The following is a 19,842-nucleotide window of genomic DNA, read 5'->3' as shown; positions in this document are numbered from 1 at the left end:
TATTTTTGCCAAGAAAATCCCAAAAGGGTCACGAAACCAGACACAACTGAACAATAACAAATGAAGCAGAAAATAAATGTGCAATGCTCAAGGAATCAATAAAAGATGTTGGCTGCGTAAAAGAGACCACCTTCAATAGCCTCTGCCATAGAGATTAGGGGTACTGTTTCTCTATATTTCCTTTATTGACAGGATTATTCGAGAAAATGGGCTGCGTAGCTCCAGATAAATCACTTAACATCTCAATATCTAGGCAACTTTCTACGACTCTAGTTGCAGAGCCAGTGGCCAAACTGTACTGGAAGATGGGATTTCCTCAACTGGGAGTGAGTACCATTTATCAATGAAATAACAGGTGCAGTCCCTATCCTCATCCTATTAAACTACTGTATGAGGGCCATGTTGTAGATACAGTCTATACAGTTTGGCAGCCAAGCTTTTGAGAAAGCACATCATACTTTTATCCTTATAGAGAACTATGGATTACATAATGATATAATCAGATGGATTCAGAAAGGTTTGGATGACTTAGAGAGTAGCTGTTAACGGTTCAACATCAGTGAGGTCTCCAGTGCAGTAACTCAGAGATGCCTCTGCTTTCCCCATGAGGTCTAGCACTGTTATCATTATCTTGGATTTGCATAGATCAATTATCTTGCTTTTGCATAAATGGCATGCTTATCACATTCTCAGTTGATACAGAGCTCAAAGGGACAGCTAATCTCGACAGGTTAGAGAATTGGGTTGAATCTTCTAAAATGAAATACAACATAAATAAATGTAAAGCTGTGTACTTAGTTCCAAAAAAAATCATTATTGGGGTTACTCATGCCACCCCTCAATTGGCTGGCCACATCCATATTCATTATAGGACTGAGGTCTGGTTGTTTGGTTATATTTTCATTTCCAAAAAGCCATTCAAAACCAAATAATTCTTTGCTTTTTAGCAAATAAAGACGACTCCCTTAAAGCTAGGAGGGGCCTTCTTTCAGTAGGCTTTTCGCCCTTTCCCCTTGGCTGTGCCAAGTTTCATGGCACCGGAGATACTGCCAGGCAGTCCACTGCCACTGCCTGGTAAAGCACTGGATAGTGGCTGTGAGACGAGGTTGGACAGGCTGCTTTGCTGCTAGGTAGCAGCTACCAGGCAGGACTAAGAAAGAGGTCTGGCTTCTGGGTGCAACATTGCCGCTCTCTTGGACTCAAGTTTCAAGGGGCAGCCATAGATTTTTTCTGCCTAGAACTACTAGGCTGGGATGAGAGGTGCTGAGCTCTCTTCAGCAGGAGTGTTACTGTGCTCTTTTATGTGGAGTGCTTCCTAGTTCCTTCAGCTTTGGCTGCACTCAGAACCTAAGCTTCAAGATTATTTGTCGTCTCCCCACAGGACCTAGAGAAGGCTTGCCTTTCCTTCCAACAAAATCTTCCTCCTCAAAAGCCCCTTCCCTATGTAAACCACTCCATGTAATTACTTTCAGTTCCGTGTCTATTCCTTTTAGGATCTTTAATATGAGTGCAAAATTTTGTTAAAGACTTTTTTCAGACTGCATTGAAATAAGCACGTGGGTTTTTTTTTTAATTTTTGTTGTTTAAAAAGCTAATTATGTTAATTGTTTCCTAATATTGAACCATTGTTGTATCTCCAGTATGATTCCAACCTGATCATAGTGAATTGCATTCTGGTTATATTGCTATGATTTACTTGTTATTGTTTTATTTAGCATTTTTATATCAATATCCTTCAGTGAGATCGATCTCTAGTTCTCATTCTTTGCTTTCTCTCTCCCTTCTTTGGATGGCAAAACAATATTTATCTCATAAGAGGTATCTATCCGAGTGCCTACGATCCCTAATTTTTAGGAATCACTTTTGTAACATGGTATTTTGTAGCATGGACATTAATTTCTCTTTAAAAGTTTAATAGAATGATTTTGCAAATCTATGTGGCCTGGAATCCCCTCTGTCCCCAGGCATTTATGCTTGATTAATTTATTTTTCATAGACGGGATTCTTTAAAATATCTATTCCTTGATGGTTACTTTGAGTATTTCATATTTTTGTAAATAATTATCAATTTCCTTTCAATTCTCCTTTTTACTGGTATATAAATATGCAAGGTAAGTTTTCTAAATAAAATTTTAAAATATAACTTTATTATGCCACTTAACTTTCCCCCTGCATCCTTCCCTCTCCCTCCCCAGAAAACATTTTCTCATAACAAAAAAAAATTTTAAAGAAAAAGATGGAAAAAAGAAGTCCTTAAAACCAATCAACATATTAAAAAAAAAAAATCTGACAATAAATGCAATCTTGCACACCTAAGGGAGCCTCCCTCTACCCCAGCATCCCAATCCCTACAAAAGTGGGGAAAGTTTTTTCTCATAAACCTTCTTTAGAATCAATATTGTTCTTTGTGATTTTGCAACGAGATTTTCAATTGTTTTGCGGTCGTTGTTCTTTGTTTTTACATTGTTTTAAATCATTTGTATACTGTTTTCCTGGATCTGCTTACTTTATTTTTCATTATTTTGGGAAAGTCTGTTTACGCTTCTCTATTCATCATAGTCACCATTTCTTACATCTTAGTGATATTTCATTATATTCCTGCACTACCATTTGTTCAGGTTTTCCCTAATTTTCAGGCATCCACTTTATTCCCAGGTCTTTGCTATCACAAAAAGTGCTATTATAAATATTTTGTATATGTGGATCCTTTCTTTTTACAAATTACCTCTTTGGCAAATATCCCTAACAGTAGAATCCATGGGCCAACGATTTCGGGCATCTTTTCCCCCTTACTGTATGATTACCAATTTGTTCTCAGAAAGGTTCACATATCCACCACCAATGCCTGCCTCTCCCCAACCCCTCCAACATTGAGTACTCCTATCTTCTGTCACTGTTTGTTTAAGAATATCTTTTCCACCCATAACTATGAAAGGTATTATATTTGCCTCTCTTTTAATTTCTTATAGCATCATCTTTAATATTAAGATTGTGTTTCCATTTTGAATTTTATTATGAAATAAGGTATATTTGTCTAAGCAGACACTTTTTCCATTTTCTTTCTTTTAATCATTTATGGTTTATTCAGTATTTGGGGTAGAATGGAATGGGTCACATTGTTGTACATATATAGATATTATAAGATAATGTGGAAAGTTACAATTATAGATATATACATATAGTAGACAAAATTTGGTCCTCCAGAAAGATGATGCATGGGGCCATGCTGTAGAGCCCAAATGCAGGGGCCACAAAGGTGATCAATCTACCAGCCAAGAGTTACTACTATCTGGTGTTTTATGTCCAGGAACCAAAAGTTGTCTTCTGGACTTCAGGGAAGCTATAGGACCTACAAGGCAGGCCATGGGGTGCTGACTTGGACAGCAACCACTTCATGAGTATACAAGACAACTATAGATCAGCATCACTATACAAACAACATGATTAAACAAATAGAAGTCGCTGTGCTATTCCCATTTCTAACTTTAGCAGACTAGAGTGTGTTCATTGGTTTTACATTTCTGCTTTATATTGGTGCTGAATCACTAATCAGAGGAAGGACTTGACCTTCATCATACATAGTTCATCATACATAATCCCTTAACTACTGTCATGTTCTCAATAGTAAAATGGCAGCACATTAAAAGTCTTTAAAATTACAGCTCTTTCTGGATTCCCCAAAGAGTATCTGCACTCTTCTTTAAATGAGCCTCTTTCTCCAGAGTCAGATTTACCTTTACCACATCTGAAATGCCATTCTGCCCCAAGACACATGTGACACTAAGGAAGACATCCTCATTAATACCATATAGGCCTTTAACATGGCGGAAATTCTTCATGATGCTTTCTGCCAGACAGATCTGCAACACACAAAGCAATGGCCCAGAATGATCACCTCAAAAGCACTATATATGAACGTCTCTGGAATGCTCTGACTCAGCATCAGTTCCTAAAGCAGCATGAAGATTCTTCAGAGAGAGGCTGGCAGCATTCACACCACTCCACACGAGAATATTAGAGTCTCTGTGCTCCCCAAGGACCTATCCATGACAGCTTGAAGAGTCAGCACTGAGTCTCTACCCCATTAGGTAATGGAAAAAGACAGAATCCAGATTGCAACCACTTTCAATAACATGGTTTTGGGGAAAGCCACTTTGCATCCTGGCCACATTATGTCAAATATCCACTGAATTGGAAACAATAAGCAGCTTGCAATTAGGGCTGTATTTAATAATGGGAATGGTGAATTTAAAGATATTCACATTTCACTAGACCAAATTAAGATGACTTTCTGCCTCATGCTGACGTGCCCCAGCTTTGCATCCATAGTCACACTGTAGTCTCTGTCAAAGACAATCTTTGCTGTTCTGAGGAAATGGCTGCCATGTTGGAGATCCATTACCTCTCCCTTTAGTTTGTCTTCTAAGACATCAACTAGGACAAGTTCATCAGTTAAATCCTTCATTAAGATACTGATGGTACACGTCATGCCAACTGCACCACCCCCAACAACAGGGACCTTGTGATGCAGCATCTGGTCTTTCTCAATTAGCTGATCTTTGACAGTCCCCATCTTGGAAATGAAGGAAATATAAGCTTGAACGAAGTCGTTGGTCAGGCCATGAGGACTTCTGAGATAGATATGAGATTGCTGCTCCCAGCCTCACGCATGCTTTCCAGTTTTCTGAGAAGTTCTTATTAAATAAGGAGTTTCTGACTCTGTTCTCATTCTCCCTTTTTCAGTCTGTTCCATTGATCTACTTTTCCATTTTTTTCAGTCCTAAATGGTTTTGATGATTACTTGTTTTATAGTATACTTTGAGGACTAGAAGTAATATCCCCCTTTATTCCTACCTTTTAAAATGATTTCCTTTGATAGCCTATTTTGTCCCCATAAATGACTTTTGTTAATATTTTGTTTCATTCTATAAAGTATCCCTTTGGATATAGCATTAAAACTACAAATCAACTTCAGCAGTATTGTCATTTTTATTATATTGGTTTGGCCCAATGATAAGCTCTTAATTTTCTTTCAACTATTTATTCTATATTTTAACAAGGGTTTTATAACACACGCATTGACTCTAATAGATTGACTTCCAAATATTTTATGCATTTTGCAATTATTTCAAATAGAAATTCCCTTTCTATCATTGCCTCTTGAACTTTTCCTTGATTTATGTAAATGCTATTGATTTTTGCATTTCTTTTATAGCCTGCAAAGTTACTGAATCTAATCTCCATTAATTTCTTTGCTGATTTTTTAAAAATTTGCTAAGTAAATCATCATGTTCTCACAAAATAGGCATAGTTTTGTTTCTTCTTTGACTGTCATTATGCCTTTAATTTCTTTTTCTTACCTCATTGCTATTAGAGAGTATTATTCCTAATAGTAGTAGAGAGAGTAGCCAATCTTGCTATATTCCCATATTTATTGGGAAAGCTCCCAGAATATCCCCATCACATATGGTACTTGCTCTGGGCTTTTGATACTTTTTATTACAAAGTATCCCTATGTACCTGTATCTTTAGGATTTGGTTTTTTAGCACAAATGAGTATTGTGAGGTAGGTACTATTATTACCCCCATTATACAGATGAGGAAAATAAAGCAAACAGAAATTAAGTTTTACTTGACTATATTTATTATATATGATCACAGATATAACATCTCAATTTTGATTTGAACTCAAGTCTTCTTGACTCCAGGTTTGCCATTCTATCTACAATGTCACCTTGCCTCATTAGCCTACCTATACCTCATTGTACATATGGGCTTTGTAAAATGCCTAATGAGTTATTTAGGGCCTGATATTTATTAGTTAAAAAGTAAATTCTGGCGTTTTAGCCAATTAGCTCAGTTGCTTATAGTACAGTCTGAACAAGAACAATGCAAGTATTCATCCCCGCCTATGCCAATAAGTTCTGTTCTGTTATAGTCACAGACTGTATCTTTACACTGCCTTGGTACTCAGGAAATAAATACATATGGCAGACCCAAAGAGATGACATGTGAGAATAAATTGGCATGACTCCATTGTATTTTGTAAAAAAAAAAAAAAATTTAAATAAAACCTCTCCACTAATTGAAATGAGTATAAATTCAAATTCTGAAACCCAGAGCAAAATTTCCAAAAAGGATCCTAATATAATACATGGTGGCTGAAAACTTGAGAGGTTTATTTTGCTATACTTACCTCCTCTCTAGGTTATGATATAAGGACCCTCTCCTAGTTCTCCTCCTACCTTTCTGACTACCCCTTCTCAGTCCTCTATGCCAGGTCTTCATCCAGGCCATGCCTACTTAAGATGGGTGTTCCTCCAAGCTCTCTCTTGGGCCATCTTCTCTTCTCCTTCTATACTATCTCACTTGGTGACCTCATTAGCCCCCATGGGTCCAACTGTCAACTTTGTGCAGATGATTTTCAGATCTACTTATCCAGCTTTAACTTCTCTCCTGAGCTCCAGTCCTGTTATCACCAATTGCCTCTTGAACATCTATAATGAACCAGCATTTTCCCAACACAGTTTCTTTCCTTCTACAATACAGGGTAGTTTTATCTAAAAGAAGACAAAGGAACCCCCAGAATTTGATTGGCCTACTGGAACTGGCTGACTCATCTTCATTCATCTCCCCAACTCTCTTCCCTCGCCAACACAGGGCAAGCCCAAGACAAAACTGTCCCTGGGACCTGATTGTCCCACTTCAATTCCCTGACACAGCTGCCTAGTTATCTAAGGTCAGAAAATGCAAACCCCTTCCCCATGAGGAGTCTGTGCTCTGAAGGTTTGATGGCAACATTCTGAAGCCCATGAGAATCACCTTCCTCTACCCTGCTGACTCAATGAGTGTCCATATGGAGAAGAGGGGACAATACCTGTGGGAGCTAAATGCCATGGACTTCTCACTGCATATCCTTGCTTCATTAAGCAAAGTAAACCTCCTTGTGTTAAATATTCAATGATTTTTGAGAGCCTCATATTTTGTCCCAAGATCAAACCTGAACTAAGAGAATATAGTGTCACAGTATTGACTCTGACTCATGTAAAGCTCTTAAAGATGCATCACTCTAGTAAGAAATAGAAAAAAAATCCCCTCTAGACTACCCCACCTAGCCCAAGAATCCAACCCCTCACCCCAACTCCCACCCTACAGAGACAAGTCAAGATCAGCTGAGGGCAGAGTCCAGCCTGAGCCAAATGGAGCCCAAGGCTGGCTCAGGCCAACAGCACAAAAACTCAGTACTAGCCTAGCTGAGAAAGCAGCCTCAGAGCATCCCAGCAGGGTCCAGTGAGGCATCAGTAACAAGGAGAAAGGCCCCAGACAAAATCCAGCCCTCAGACCCTGACCCAGTGAAAATCCACGTCTAGTCAGGGAATATGGAACCTACACAACTCAAAAATCTTAAGTGGCTCCTTACTGACTGTACCATAAGACACAAACTTCTCAGTCTGGGGTTTTAGCCCTCTACAGACTAGCTCTTACCTTTCTAGGCTTATTTCATATTATTCTCCATACTTTGCTAAATTACTTCCTACCCTGTACTACAAAATAGCAAATGGTAAGTTCATTAGAGGTGTTTAATCAAAGTGCTATGTGACATGGAAGATGGGAAAAGTCCCTACTGTTGGCATGGAGTGGCAAGGAGGAAGAGAGAAGGCTTCTATCAAAGAGGTGGAACTTTGGCTTAGGTTTCAAAGAATGGGTAGGATATCAAATGGCAGTGGAGAAAGAGGTTAACATAGGAAACAATGTGAGGAAAGAAACAAAAGGTGAAAAGTTTATGACAAGCTCAATGATCTTAGCAAGGCATGGAAAGATTTGTACAAAATGATTAAGAGTGAGGTAAGCAGAGCCAGGAAAATATTGCATAGAGTAACAGCCATATTGTTTTAAGAACAACTTTGAGTGATCAAGTCATTTTGATTATTATAAATATACAAATTAAAAATAAAGGGCATATGAAGAAAGATGCTATTTGCATCCAGAGAAAGAACTAATAAACAGATGTATAGAATAATTTTACATATATATACCTATTTGTGTCTAATTAATGGTAGTCATCTCTAGGGTGGAGGGGGGAGAGAGAAGAAAAAAAGGAAAAAAACTGAAAACCTTATATGAAAACCTTATTATATATTTAAAAGGAATAGCAAGTTATACATAAGAGATTTGCAGTTTTATGTGCAATAATCATTTTTTATAATACTATGTTATGGAAATGCTTGTTTTTTTCCATAAATTAAAAACTAAATAAAATTTTAAAAAAATATAAGTGAATAAGATCATGTCAAAAATCAATAAATATTTATTAAACTATAAACACAGTAACTGGAACTGAGGATAGTTAGCTGTCCAGTTTGTCTAAAGCACAGCCTTGAGCCTAGGAGTGACGACAGGTCCATGCATAAGTGCATGTAAGCAGACTATAGCATATTATAGTCAGTTCTGTTATAATGGACATATGTATTCTTAAAAATCACCACACTATGCAAAATTGCACAATAAAAACAACAGGGTTTGTGGGAGAAATGGGGTCAGAGTCAAAAACTTCATCGTTAACGCATAAAAAAAGAATAGTAACCTAATAAAAACAATAGCACAATTTTATACATGTTAAATGGTTAAGAAATAGCGGCAGCCTTGGGCTGCTGGTTGGCTTGTGTACCAGTTCCCACAGCCCCACACTAGCATAGTCCACAGCAAAGGTTAAGAGGGCAGCTTTGGTGGACTGCAATTCCACAACAGGGACACTGAAGCAGTGGAGGAAGGTGGTGAGGGGCTGTGAAGGATGTGGGTGCAAATCAGCTCTCCTTCTCCCCTCAAGCCTCCTTCTGCACCAGAAGACACACAATAAATACATTATTTTATCTTTAGAAAGACCTGAAGTTTGCTTGTGGAAGTGGGTGTTCGAAAGACTGCAGCTTGGGAGCTATTATGAAATGGTGCAGCTTTCCAGCTGTTTCCCAAGGACAAAAATCTGTGAAATTCACATTATGTTCAGATTGTTCCCTAGCATTTCAATTGTGTTGAAACAAATTCGCTTTTTCCAAACATGCATTATAGCAGAACTGACTCTACCAACAAAGAATTGTACTAAAGAAGAAATGTAAAAGATATAATCAGAGAACCTTATGACTAGAAAAGGTCGGAGACTGGACATAGTGAGTTCAAGTAATAAACGATGGACAGAAGAGCCAATGCCTAACTGATAAAAAGTCAAAGGATATGAACGGACAGTTCTTTAGGAAAGAGATCTAAGGGACTTGTGTCTACGCCTGATGCCTTTTCTGCCAGCGTCAATCGCCAGGACCGAACAATGCCTACTACTCATGTGCTACGCTAGGTCAGAGTGGTGCCATGGGCCTGAGTGCAAGGACACTGCCCTGCTGGGAGCTGAATCCATTCTCCTTAGGAGAGGCTTGGGTCTACCCACCTGAGGTGGCTACTAAGGTCAGAGTGTCACTGCCCTTGGCTGGTCCACTATACTTGGAGAGGTCAAGAGCTGCTGCAGCTCCTAAGAATTCTGGCTAATCATCCCAGGCTTACATTCCCCTTCCTGCCAGTGGTCCTCTTCTCCAATGCGGGCAGTTCCTAACACTGCCATTCACACACCATTAAAGAACCCAGCAGCTCCTCAGAATTTGAATTCATAAGGCTTCTACAATGACTAGGAATTTCAAACCAGGATTGCCCACCTATGACAAGGAAAAGACAAAAAAACCTTAAAACCAGAGATTCTTCAGGCTAGTACGTGTACTCAACTTGCCAGTGCAAACAGGAACCATTTCTATTGGGGTTAAGAAAGTATGACTTGGGCCTGTCCTCTGTACTCCTTGGAGGCTCCTTTCTGGAAAATCCAGAGAATTATAGTCCACAGCTGAAGTCTAGTCTGGTCTAATTCCTTGATTAAGAAGGCCAGTTTTCAAATTGGGATGAATACTAGAGAATAAATAATTATAAGGGATAAGTTTTAATAAAGTAGCTTTTTTTATTTACTAAAGATTCAACTTGTTTAAAAATATTTTGTATCTTATTTGGTGAGCTGTTATTAAATGGAAGATTCTTTGTTTTCTGTTTGAGGTCTCACTCTGATAATATCAAGTGACAAAAGGGGCTTATTTTTCAAAGTCTGATTCTTCCTCCAGCTAATGGATAGCATTACCCATATCATATAGAGAATTCACGCAAATGGAGAAAGAAAACATGGTGTGAGAAGACTGAAATTCTCAACTTTCAGACGACGTACAAGTACCCTAATTTGATCCTCTTTCTATGGCTCTGTTGTTTATAAGGTTAGCTCCATAAGATCTGAACCGGTTCTCATCACATGTACTAATTGCTGAAAGGTCAACGTGACTGGATTTTTTCAGGTTCTCCTCAATTATATTAAGTCTCAGCACTAGCAGGTTTAAATAGCATTAACTAGGGAACTTTTGAAAATGACTTGGAACCTGGGAAGCAGATGTGCTGAGAGGATCCCCTCTCCAAAACTGCCCTGGGAATGAAGCCTATTCTAGGTACTACTGACAACTGATATTCCAGCTAAGGACACCAGGATGTTTGAACTGAATTGGACATTTTGTGAACATTAGCCTGAGACAGACACTTTTGGCAAAGAATTTCCAAGGGAAAATGTTTCCCAGAAATGGGTGTTTTCATGGGATGGCTAAATCCACGATAACAGAATAAGAAATACGCCATTTAAATGGATATTTGGGGTTGGTTGGCTGGAACAGGCTGAACGAAGGCACTTATGATACAATGCCAATACTTGCTATTATATTGCTTTTGTTTTGCTATTGTACTCGATACTGACCAATATTTGCATCTGCCTTTGGAAATGCTTGTCATAAAACTAGTATTGAGGCATCCAGAGAGGAGATTGACAGGATGTATAAGAATATGGTCACAAATTTACATTTCATTTCAATCTATGGACAAAAAGGGGCGGGGCAGGGTGATATCATAAGAATTTTCTTAATTCCTTTCCTACTTGGCTCTGGCATGACCATTTCATTTGTAAGGAAAATCATATCTCTGGCTGAGGCTTTCTTTATGGGATGGAATTTAGCTGAGAATTCCAAAAATTAACTCAATATGATTAACTGGTTAGGAGTAATGGAACTCTGGCTCTGTTTTAAGATAGCCATTTGCTAGACTAACTACTGTTATCAATTTACCAGACGTAAATTTTCCCCGTCTAAAACCTTTGACATGTAAACCTCCTTCTTCCCCATTTGCCTGCTACAAATTTTACAAGCTATCTTTGAAATGTGAATCTTTACCCTTCCCTTTGGGTAGCTGCATCTTTTTTTTTTCTTTTTCTGCTGTAACTGGTAACGACATAAGCCTAAAGAGAACTTCATTTATTTCTCAATGGCCATTTAGAATCCTGAGCCTGTGCTCTGAGTATATTAAAAATCTGAGTTTAAAATGTCTCTCTGTGTTGAAAAGTATCATTGGCAGCAATACCATAAATAAAGCATTGGATATGTCCATAACAGTCTTTAGTCCTTCTACTTTCCCTGCCTGGAATATCTTCTCTGCTTGGTTTATCAATATTCATATAGTCCATCTTTCAAGCCCCAGTTCAGGTACCACTTTCTCCACAAAGACTTTCTTTCTCTTTTCTCTGAACCATAATCGCATTTAAGCTAATATTGTACAATTGGACAAGTACTTCTTAAGCAGTTCATATGTGTCGGTAACATTTTCCTAAATACATTATAAGCTTTTTGAGGGCAGGAAGTGTGTCTTATAATTTTTTAAATCTCAGACCAACTAGTGAACTGCTGAATATCCATCAGGCTTGCTAAAAGGCCTTGATTTATTGATGAAATAACTCCCTTAATAAAATCTATATAGACAAGGATGGATATGGAGGCTACAAAAAATTCCCAAGATCAGTTGCAGCTGTATAACCTGTATCAGATTGCTTGCTATCTTGGGGAGGGGTCCGGGATGGGGTGGGTGGAGGGAGAAAAATTTGGAACTCAAAATCTTATAAAAGTGAATGTTGAAATTTATTTTGACATGTAATTGAAAAAAAAATAAAATTATGTGAAAAAAGTAATTGTAGCATACTGTTCGCTTTGTAACAAACTACGAATATATCAGAAAGTAATAAAATAAAACAACTAATCATTCACAGAATCATAAAAAATACAGAAACATGGACTCTAATATCTCCCCTAAATTTCTCTAATTCTTAACAAATGCCAGCAGAAGAGCTTTTCAACATAAACAAAATATTTAATGATCAATTTGACCTTATCATTCTGAACTAATCTACCTCTGTTGGGAGTACCATTTTCATCCACGTCATCAAGGCTCAAAACCTCACACTTATCTCAATTCTTCTTTCTTCCTTACTACTCACATAACCAAGCCCTATAAATTTCTACTTCCATAACATTTCTCACATCTGACTCATACTTTTGCCACCTCAGTTGAGGCCTCATCAGTTCTGGTCTCAGTCCCACATTTCTAACCTATTTTTTATACAGCTGTCAAAATCATCTTCCTAATGGGTAAATATAGTCCACTTACTTCCTAACTTAAAAACTTCAACAGTTCCAGGCATCATAACAGTAAAAGTAGAAGGGACCTTGGAGATGGGTAAACTGAGGCCCATAAAGGACTTGATTTTGTCTAGGTCACACGAGTAGTAAATAATTGAACCAAAATTTTAATCTAGGTCCTTTAACCCCAAATACGGTGCCATCTCTAAGAAAAAATGCAAATGAATTAGCCCACCAGTTAAGGTCGTTAAGGTCTTCTACAATGTGATTCCAACCTCCAAGGCATTCACATGCTCTGTGTTCCAGACAAACTAGACTGTTATACAATCTCACCTTGCTACCTCCGTTCATTTATCCAGGTCATCTCCACTTGCTGGATCTCTGGCTTTTGAAATCTTACACCTACTTCAGGGAATAGCTCGAGTACTAATGAAGCCCCCTCATTCCTTCCACCCCCTCCGGCTCAATCAAGCATTCCCTCCTTGCATTTTCCTCCAGCACTTTGTCTTGATGCTTCTGTTCCCTTTATATCACTGTTTCTTTAAAAATTAAATAAACAAATCATATCCAAAAAGATTGCATCATTTTAAATTGTCATAAATCATGACTTATTAAAAGGCCAAAAAATTATTCAACAATTTTCTAATTAGTGTGCGATGCTAAATCTCCATTGGCACATTGAAAAGAGATGGGGAAAAATAAAGTAAAACTAAAATTACATTAAAAAGAAAAGAAAAAAATCAAAGAGCTAGCAAAGGACTTAGAAAGTAGAAAGATAAGGAATCAATGTGACATCTCAGTCAAGAATTCTTATCTCCAACTTAATTTTTCCTGATTCCATTATTATGCTTTGATTAACCAACACATTAACATCTTACAAAGGAAAAAAAAAAAAAGAACATAGTTTTGGGACAGACCAAACTTTAATTCTCATTGAAACCTAATTCTTTTCTTCATTATTAGGAGGTGGATATACCCACAGGTACAAACAATATTCTAATATTCCAGGAGATCTGTGATCTTATCAAGATGTGCATTTTTTCCACAAGCAACAAAGGCACATGAATAGAAGGCTCTTTGAATATAAAGGCAACCATTCAGCTACTCTCAAACAATCAATAAATCTACAAGCATTTATCAAGTACTTTCTACATGCCAGGAACTGTGTTGTTCTCTATAGATAAAAAGATAAAGATAAAAGGAGTTCCTGTTGTCCAGGAGCTCACACTCTATTGGACACACTCTTGGATCTCCTGGTTCTGATCATGAGCTAAAGAGAAAACAAGGCAGAAGCTGAGGGATGATAAAAGAGGGAAACAAGCATGTGTCCTGGGCAAGGGTCAAACCAGCAGTTTTGGCTGTCTGTGCTAAAATAGGAAGAATAAACTTATAATAAGGAGCTTGCATTTGTGAATAATACTAGTAGCTAAGATTTATATTATTCTTTAACTATTTTACTATATTTTAAAATGGTCCTCACACCACTGGGACACAGGTTCTATTATTATTCTCGATTTTACATATGATGAAACCTAGGGTGAGAGAAGATAAGTGACTTACTCTGGGTCCCACAGTTAGGAAATGTGAGAGGCAGCAATCAAATTCAGGTCTTCCTGACTCCATGTCCACATACTATCTACCATTCCATCTAAGTGCCTCATTTATTGAATTTTTTATTGAATGAACAAATACATGAAAATGTCAAAATATTTACTCCATGCTAAGGAACAGTTAATAAAATAAAGTGGTATAGAAAAAGGGTGGGGGGGGAGTAGAACAAAAGAATCTTAATAGAAATATGTAACACAAAATTTGGGCATTTTAGTCTAAAAAAATCTATTATTTCCATTATTTTATGACCTCAAATACCTGGACAGAGAGAAGGATGAAACCATGGGGGCACATAAATAAAACAATAATCAGAAGAGATCAACCTACAGCCAGAACAGGCTTTGCAGCAGTCTAGATATATTTAAGGAATAGTTCAAATGAAATTTTCTCTATAAATCTGCAATTTAGATATATTTAAGGAATAGTTCAAACAGAATTTTCTCTATAAATCTGGGGGTGGTGATGAAAGCAGCAGAAGAAAATTAGCATTTGTTTTTCATTAGCATTTCTTTTCTTTATTAATTTCTCAATTCTCAGGGTGATAGTGTTTTGATTTGTGATTTTTTTTTAAGTCACTCAGTCATGCACTCTACAGAGGACCTCTGAACACATACAGCAAGGCAGCAAAGGAAACACTGGAAGGCCCATATAAGATTTGCTGAGAAACAGATTGCAATCTTAGTTTTTGTTTCTCTAGCACTTGTAGTCATTCATTCAATTAACAAGCATTTATTAAAAGTTTACTACATATTGGGCACTGTGCTAAGTGCAGAAGATATCAAAAAGGCAAAAACTATGGAGCCTGTTCCCACATTCTAATGGGGGAGATAATATACAAATCCCCCCACCCCCCCACACACACAGAGTATGAATGGTAAGTAATCTCATAAAGAAGAGATTAGCAGCTGGTGGTGAAGGAAGAGACTGGGAAAGACCCTCTATAGAGATGAGATTTTAGTTGAGTCTTGAAGGAAACCAGGGAATCCAGAAGTCAGAGGCAAGAAAGCAGAGCATTTCAGGCATGGGACAATAGGGGATAGACTTCCAATTTGAAATATTTTTGTTTTTCTCTTAACTCATAAATAAAATTGTCCAGAAGTATTAGGACAAGAGGACAAAGTACAGAGTAACAGAATTCATAGAAAAATACCAGAGAGAAACAACAAATTTAACTCACCCAGAAATATGGTTGCCAAGATCCACAGCTCCCAAATCAAAGAGAAAATTTTGCAAGCAGCCGGGAAGAAACAGATCATGTGCCAGGGGACTCCATTCAGACTCTTCCAGTTGGCCTCCAGCTTCCCCAGGTAGCCATCTACCACTGGCACCATACTGCAGGAGATGAACACAAGAGGGTACTGAGAGTGAAAACATAGGTTGAGTGGCAGGAAATGTTTTAGATGAATCAGTAGATCAAGTAGTTACTGCAAAACTCCATATGGCCAGGGCTACATGGTGGTAAGAAGTATAACAATAGAAATATTGCTCTTCCATCTAATGATAGGACTGATAACAGGAGAAATGGCCATCTCTGATTAACCATCATCCAATTGGAGCTGAAAGGCATATGTGAATCTTACCCTGAAGGGCAAAGAACAAGGCACATCAAGATCATTACATATTCAAGGCCCCAACATGATGTGAGATGGGATGAGAGGTTATAAAGGCATAAGATTACAGCCAAAACATATCAAAGCCAAACCAAATAAAAGTGCTACACGGAGCTAGTATGGATGATGGAAAGAGCCATTTTTATGAGGATTAATCACTAACAATATTAAATTATACCCTTGCAAGAGCAGCAACCCCAAAAACCCTTTGGGTTTGGGATTTTCCCTGCTGAATCTGTCACTTGAATACATTATTCACTAGACAGAAATACCAACTAATATAGAGCTAACGCAATTTCCACACAGTAATGTGAAGGGTCTTGACCAGCACTGTGTACTCTACTGCCAGGCTAATGTGGCACAGCCTCAGCAATCTCCATCAAGTGTTCCTGTGGGTGGGGGGAGGGAATTTTTTATGACACATGGAGCAGTAATAAGATATTATCCCTCAATTTGGCAGAGAGTTTCCTTTACTTAGAAAGTAGAAAGGTAGACCCTGAGAGTAGGGGCCCTAATGTTGTCAGATCACCTTGATAAAATCTAGATAGGGTTGAATGTTATAAAATTCTCTGGACATAATAGTGCCTGCATGAGTAGTATCGATCAGGTGGTGAACATTCTATTTTCCATGGTAGGGGATCTACTCACTGATTGCAGTGGCCTGGAACACTTATAAGGGGGAAGAGGGGAACAGTTAAAGAAAGGTGCTTTTATCTGTTACTAGTTAGGTTATAGAACCTCTAGCTCTTTTTTTTAATCTGACCGAACTACCATGGGGTGCCAGCTTCACTTCAAGACATGAAGTCAAACACTAACGTCTCCCTTGACATCCATTAGTCCTTTTCTCAAATTGTAAATTGTTCCTTCTAGCTATAAATAACTTCTGTGTGGGGCAGCTAAGTGGTGCAGTGGATAAAGTACTGGCTCTGCAGTCAGGAACACCTGAGTTCAAATCCAGCCTCAGACACAATACTTACTAACTGTGTGACCCTGGGCAAGTCACTTAACCCCAACTGCCTTGGCCTCCCCTCCAAAAAAACTGACTATTAATAACTTCTGTGAAAAAAAACACGCATGAGATCCAAGTACTTTGCGTGAGGGATCCCCTTGGGAAACAACAGTCCCCATTGCTGTGTTAGAAGTATTTATTTCCACATAAAGGACTTATCCCTAGCCAAAGAGGGAAAAATAGAAAAAGGTGAAAAATAATATTTGGTTTGAAACATTACAAATTTCCAGAAGATAAGACATATCCAGATTCAAGTCTAAATGTTAAGAAGCCATTATAGAACAGGCAATCTGAAATCATTATGGAATGATCTTGTTTTGCAATATCTGTACAGATCTCCTCCACAAGCCTGTGTATTCAAAGGTTGTCTATAATTTGAACAGGACCAGACACTCCAAATTTTGTTTTCCAATTTCCATTCATTAGTTTTGTCTCTTCTTAGAATAAGATGCTACACTAAGTGATATGAACTGTAACTGTACAGTTACAGGGCATGCAGGGGCTTTACATTTTTATTCACTCACTGAACATAAAAAGGGGTGTCCCAGTGAGATTTCAACAAAAGCTGACGGTCTTCAGAGGCTAAAAAATCAATAGTAAAATGTAAAGGAAAAAGCCTGCAGATGCAAAATAGACATACTCTACCCTAAAAATGGGAAAAAGCTTGAATACCTCAATTGTCACAGACTGTTTTCAAATCTTTATCCCTAGTCACTGCTACTGAAGACTCAGAAATTTCTTGACACCAAAGTCCTTGGCATTGTCAAATGGTTGAACATCGGAAATTGATATTTTATCAGTGAAAACGACATTAAAGCGTCATTAGTATCTGCTCTGCCTCTGAACGCCAAGGACCATGGGAGCTTTCCACCTGACGAGCAGCTGAAACCTTTCACATGTGTCATCCACCCCATGAGAATGAGAGCTCCTCAAGAGCGGGGACTAGCTTTTCTATTTGTATCTTCAGGACATAGCAATTAACTGAAATAAATTGCTCTAAGACAACCAGGCAACCTGGAATGGTTTACAGAAGGAAAGAGGTTTGAGCCAGGAAACAAAAATTTGTCAAATCGGAGAAGCAAGACCTTTCCCATCTCCTGCAAACCACCTCAGAGCTGAGAGAGGCAGAGCCAAAGCTAAGCTAAGGTTTGCTGCCCTGGTTGAAACATTTCTGTAGTGCTCCAGCTTAAAAAGGCAGAGTATCACCTAACCAAGCCAATGGCTGATAGTGGGAAAAGACTGCAGCTACCCTTTCAAGCACAGGCCTCTGAAGTCAATAGATCAACTTGTCTAGTAGAGATGCTGGCACCCTGAGCAGAGTACAACGGCTGAGTTACCTGCCTGACCCAGCCTGGTAGCAGTGTCATAGAAGCTTGCCTTGCCTCAAGATACTATATTTCAAGAACTCATAAATGAAAAATGCCCATATTAACCAGAACCCAAGAGGCAAAATGAAAATGAACATAATTTGCCACCTCTTGAAATAAACTCTAAAATGAAACTCCCAAGAACGTCACAGCCAAAATACAGAGATTCCAGGTCTAGAATAAAATATTGTATGCAAATAAAAAGAGTTCAAATGTAAATTGAACCACAGCCAGGATCTCAGAAGACTTGGCAGTAACAATATAAAGAAGAGAAAATCTTGGAATATGATGTAATATGACATTCCAAAATATAAAAGATAACAGCTTAAAACCAAGAGTAAGTTATCCTGCAATACTGAGTGAAAAGTGCACCCAATAACAGAGGATTTTCAAGAATTCCTAAGGAGAAAACAGACGTAAGTAGAAACTTTGAATTGAACATATAGGAGTTGAGACACTGTATAATGGCAAGTAGAAGAGGCTAGCCAACGATAATAGGAGGAAAAGAGAAAAATATCTCTTTAGTGTCTTTAAGTGACACAGAGGGAGCTAGATGAAACAAATCAGAGGACTGGGTATAGTTTTGTTCTGTTTGGACGATAATGGGAGGAAAGCAAAAGGAAAGGGAAAATACCCTAGGTAAGAAATAAAGGGGACGGAATTTAGTAGATCTCATACTTGGGGTGAATGAGAGAGTATACAAACATGGAAGAAAGGGTTAAGATGGGAGTGAGATTCACACGAACTGCTCATTTTTATCTGAACTAGATGAACACACACACACACACAGAGTTTGGTATAATAAATAATACAATAAACTCATCAGGGGGAAAGGTCTGGATCGGATACGGGAGGAGAAGGCTGACAAGGGAGAAAGGAGTCACAGAGAGAATATATATGAATCAAAGGAACTTCCTCTTCAGAATCTCTGGCAGTTCACATTTGACACTGTAACCAAGTGAGATGCTCTAAAGCATCTCAATAGTTAACAGCAGGATATTTACTTAGCCACAGCAGCAGAAGGATATTCAACAATACACAATGAGAACACAGTGAGTCGCTGAGGGAAGTAGTTCCTTTCTCTGCATTACTGGTCATTTTCTGCCAGCCGAGTATCAGTGGCTATCTTGTACTCAGACAACCAGGAAGGAGTGTCAAAAGCCTGAGACTTTAGGCTGCGGAGCCAATCAGGTTGGTGGGAGTACAGCCATGCCTTTTAAGAAAAAAACTAACCTAACTTGAATGAGGGCAGGGGTTAGGATATAGTTCTTACCACAGCTAGCTAAGTGACTTGACTAAGATCATATAGGCAGTACACTACAGAAGCGAGATTGAAACTCAGAGCCTCTACTTACCAATCTAGTGCTCTTGCCCTAGTTCTGCACTGCCTATGAGGAAAGTTTCAAATTGAAGGAGGTAAAAAGGACAAAGCTAAGAGTGGAAGACAGTGTGAAGGACGAAGACTTGAGCAGAAGGATCTGAGAAGGAGTAGATGAAGGAAGAGAAGATGAGGGACCCGAGGGGAAAGGTAGATCTCACAGAGAATAGTAACAGTATAGAAAGAATAGTGGTTGAGACACTTAGAACTGGACAGGAGACAAAATTTAAAAAAAATCCGCAGCCTAAGATCCATAAAGTACCAACCAATTTACAAAGTTTATTAAGTACCCATTATGTGAAAGATGGCAGAGTAAGAGAAAGCAGTTCAGTGAGCTCCCCTC

General features: G+C 38.3%; 1 protein-coding gene and 1 pseudogene across 1 annotated transcript in view; both read right to left on the bottom strand.

Annotated features, from left to right (window-relative positions):
* Positions 1–15,436, bottom strand: part of MAPK10 (mitogen-activated protein kinase 10) — a 112,870-nt gene extending 97,434 nt beyond the window's left edge. The window contains exon 1 of the mRNA XM_027853383.1: positions 15,313–15,436. The gene's annotated coding sequence lies outside the window, so the exon portion shown is untranslated. The remainder of the gene's footprint in view (positions 1–15,312) is intronic.
* On the bottom strand, positions 3,657–4,576 carry LOC114036704 (annotated as a pseudogene).
* Positions 15,437–19,842: the final 4,406 nt, after the last annotated feature.

The sequence above is a fragment of the Vombatus ursinus genome, unplaced genomic scaffold (genome assembly GCF_900497805.2).
Source record: "Vombatus ursinus unplaced genomic scaffold, bare-nosed wombat genome assembly UNPS02009975.1, whole genome shotgun sequence".
Lineage (NCBI taxonomy): Eukaryota > Metazoa > Chordata > Mammalia > Diprotodontia > Vombatidae > Vombatus > Vombatus ursinus.
This window is presented reverse-complemented; position numbering and strand designations above follow the sequence as displayed.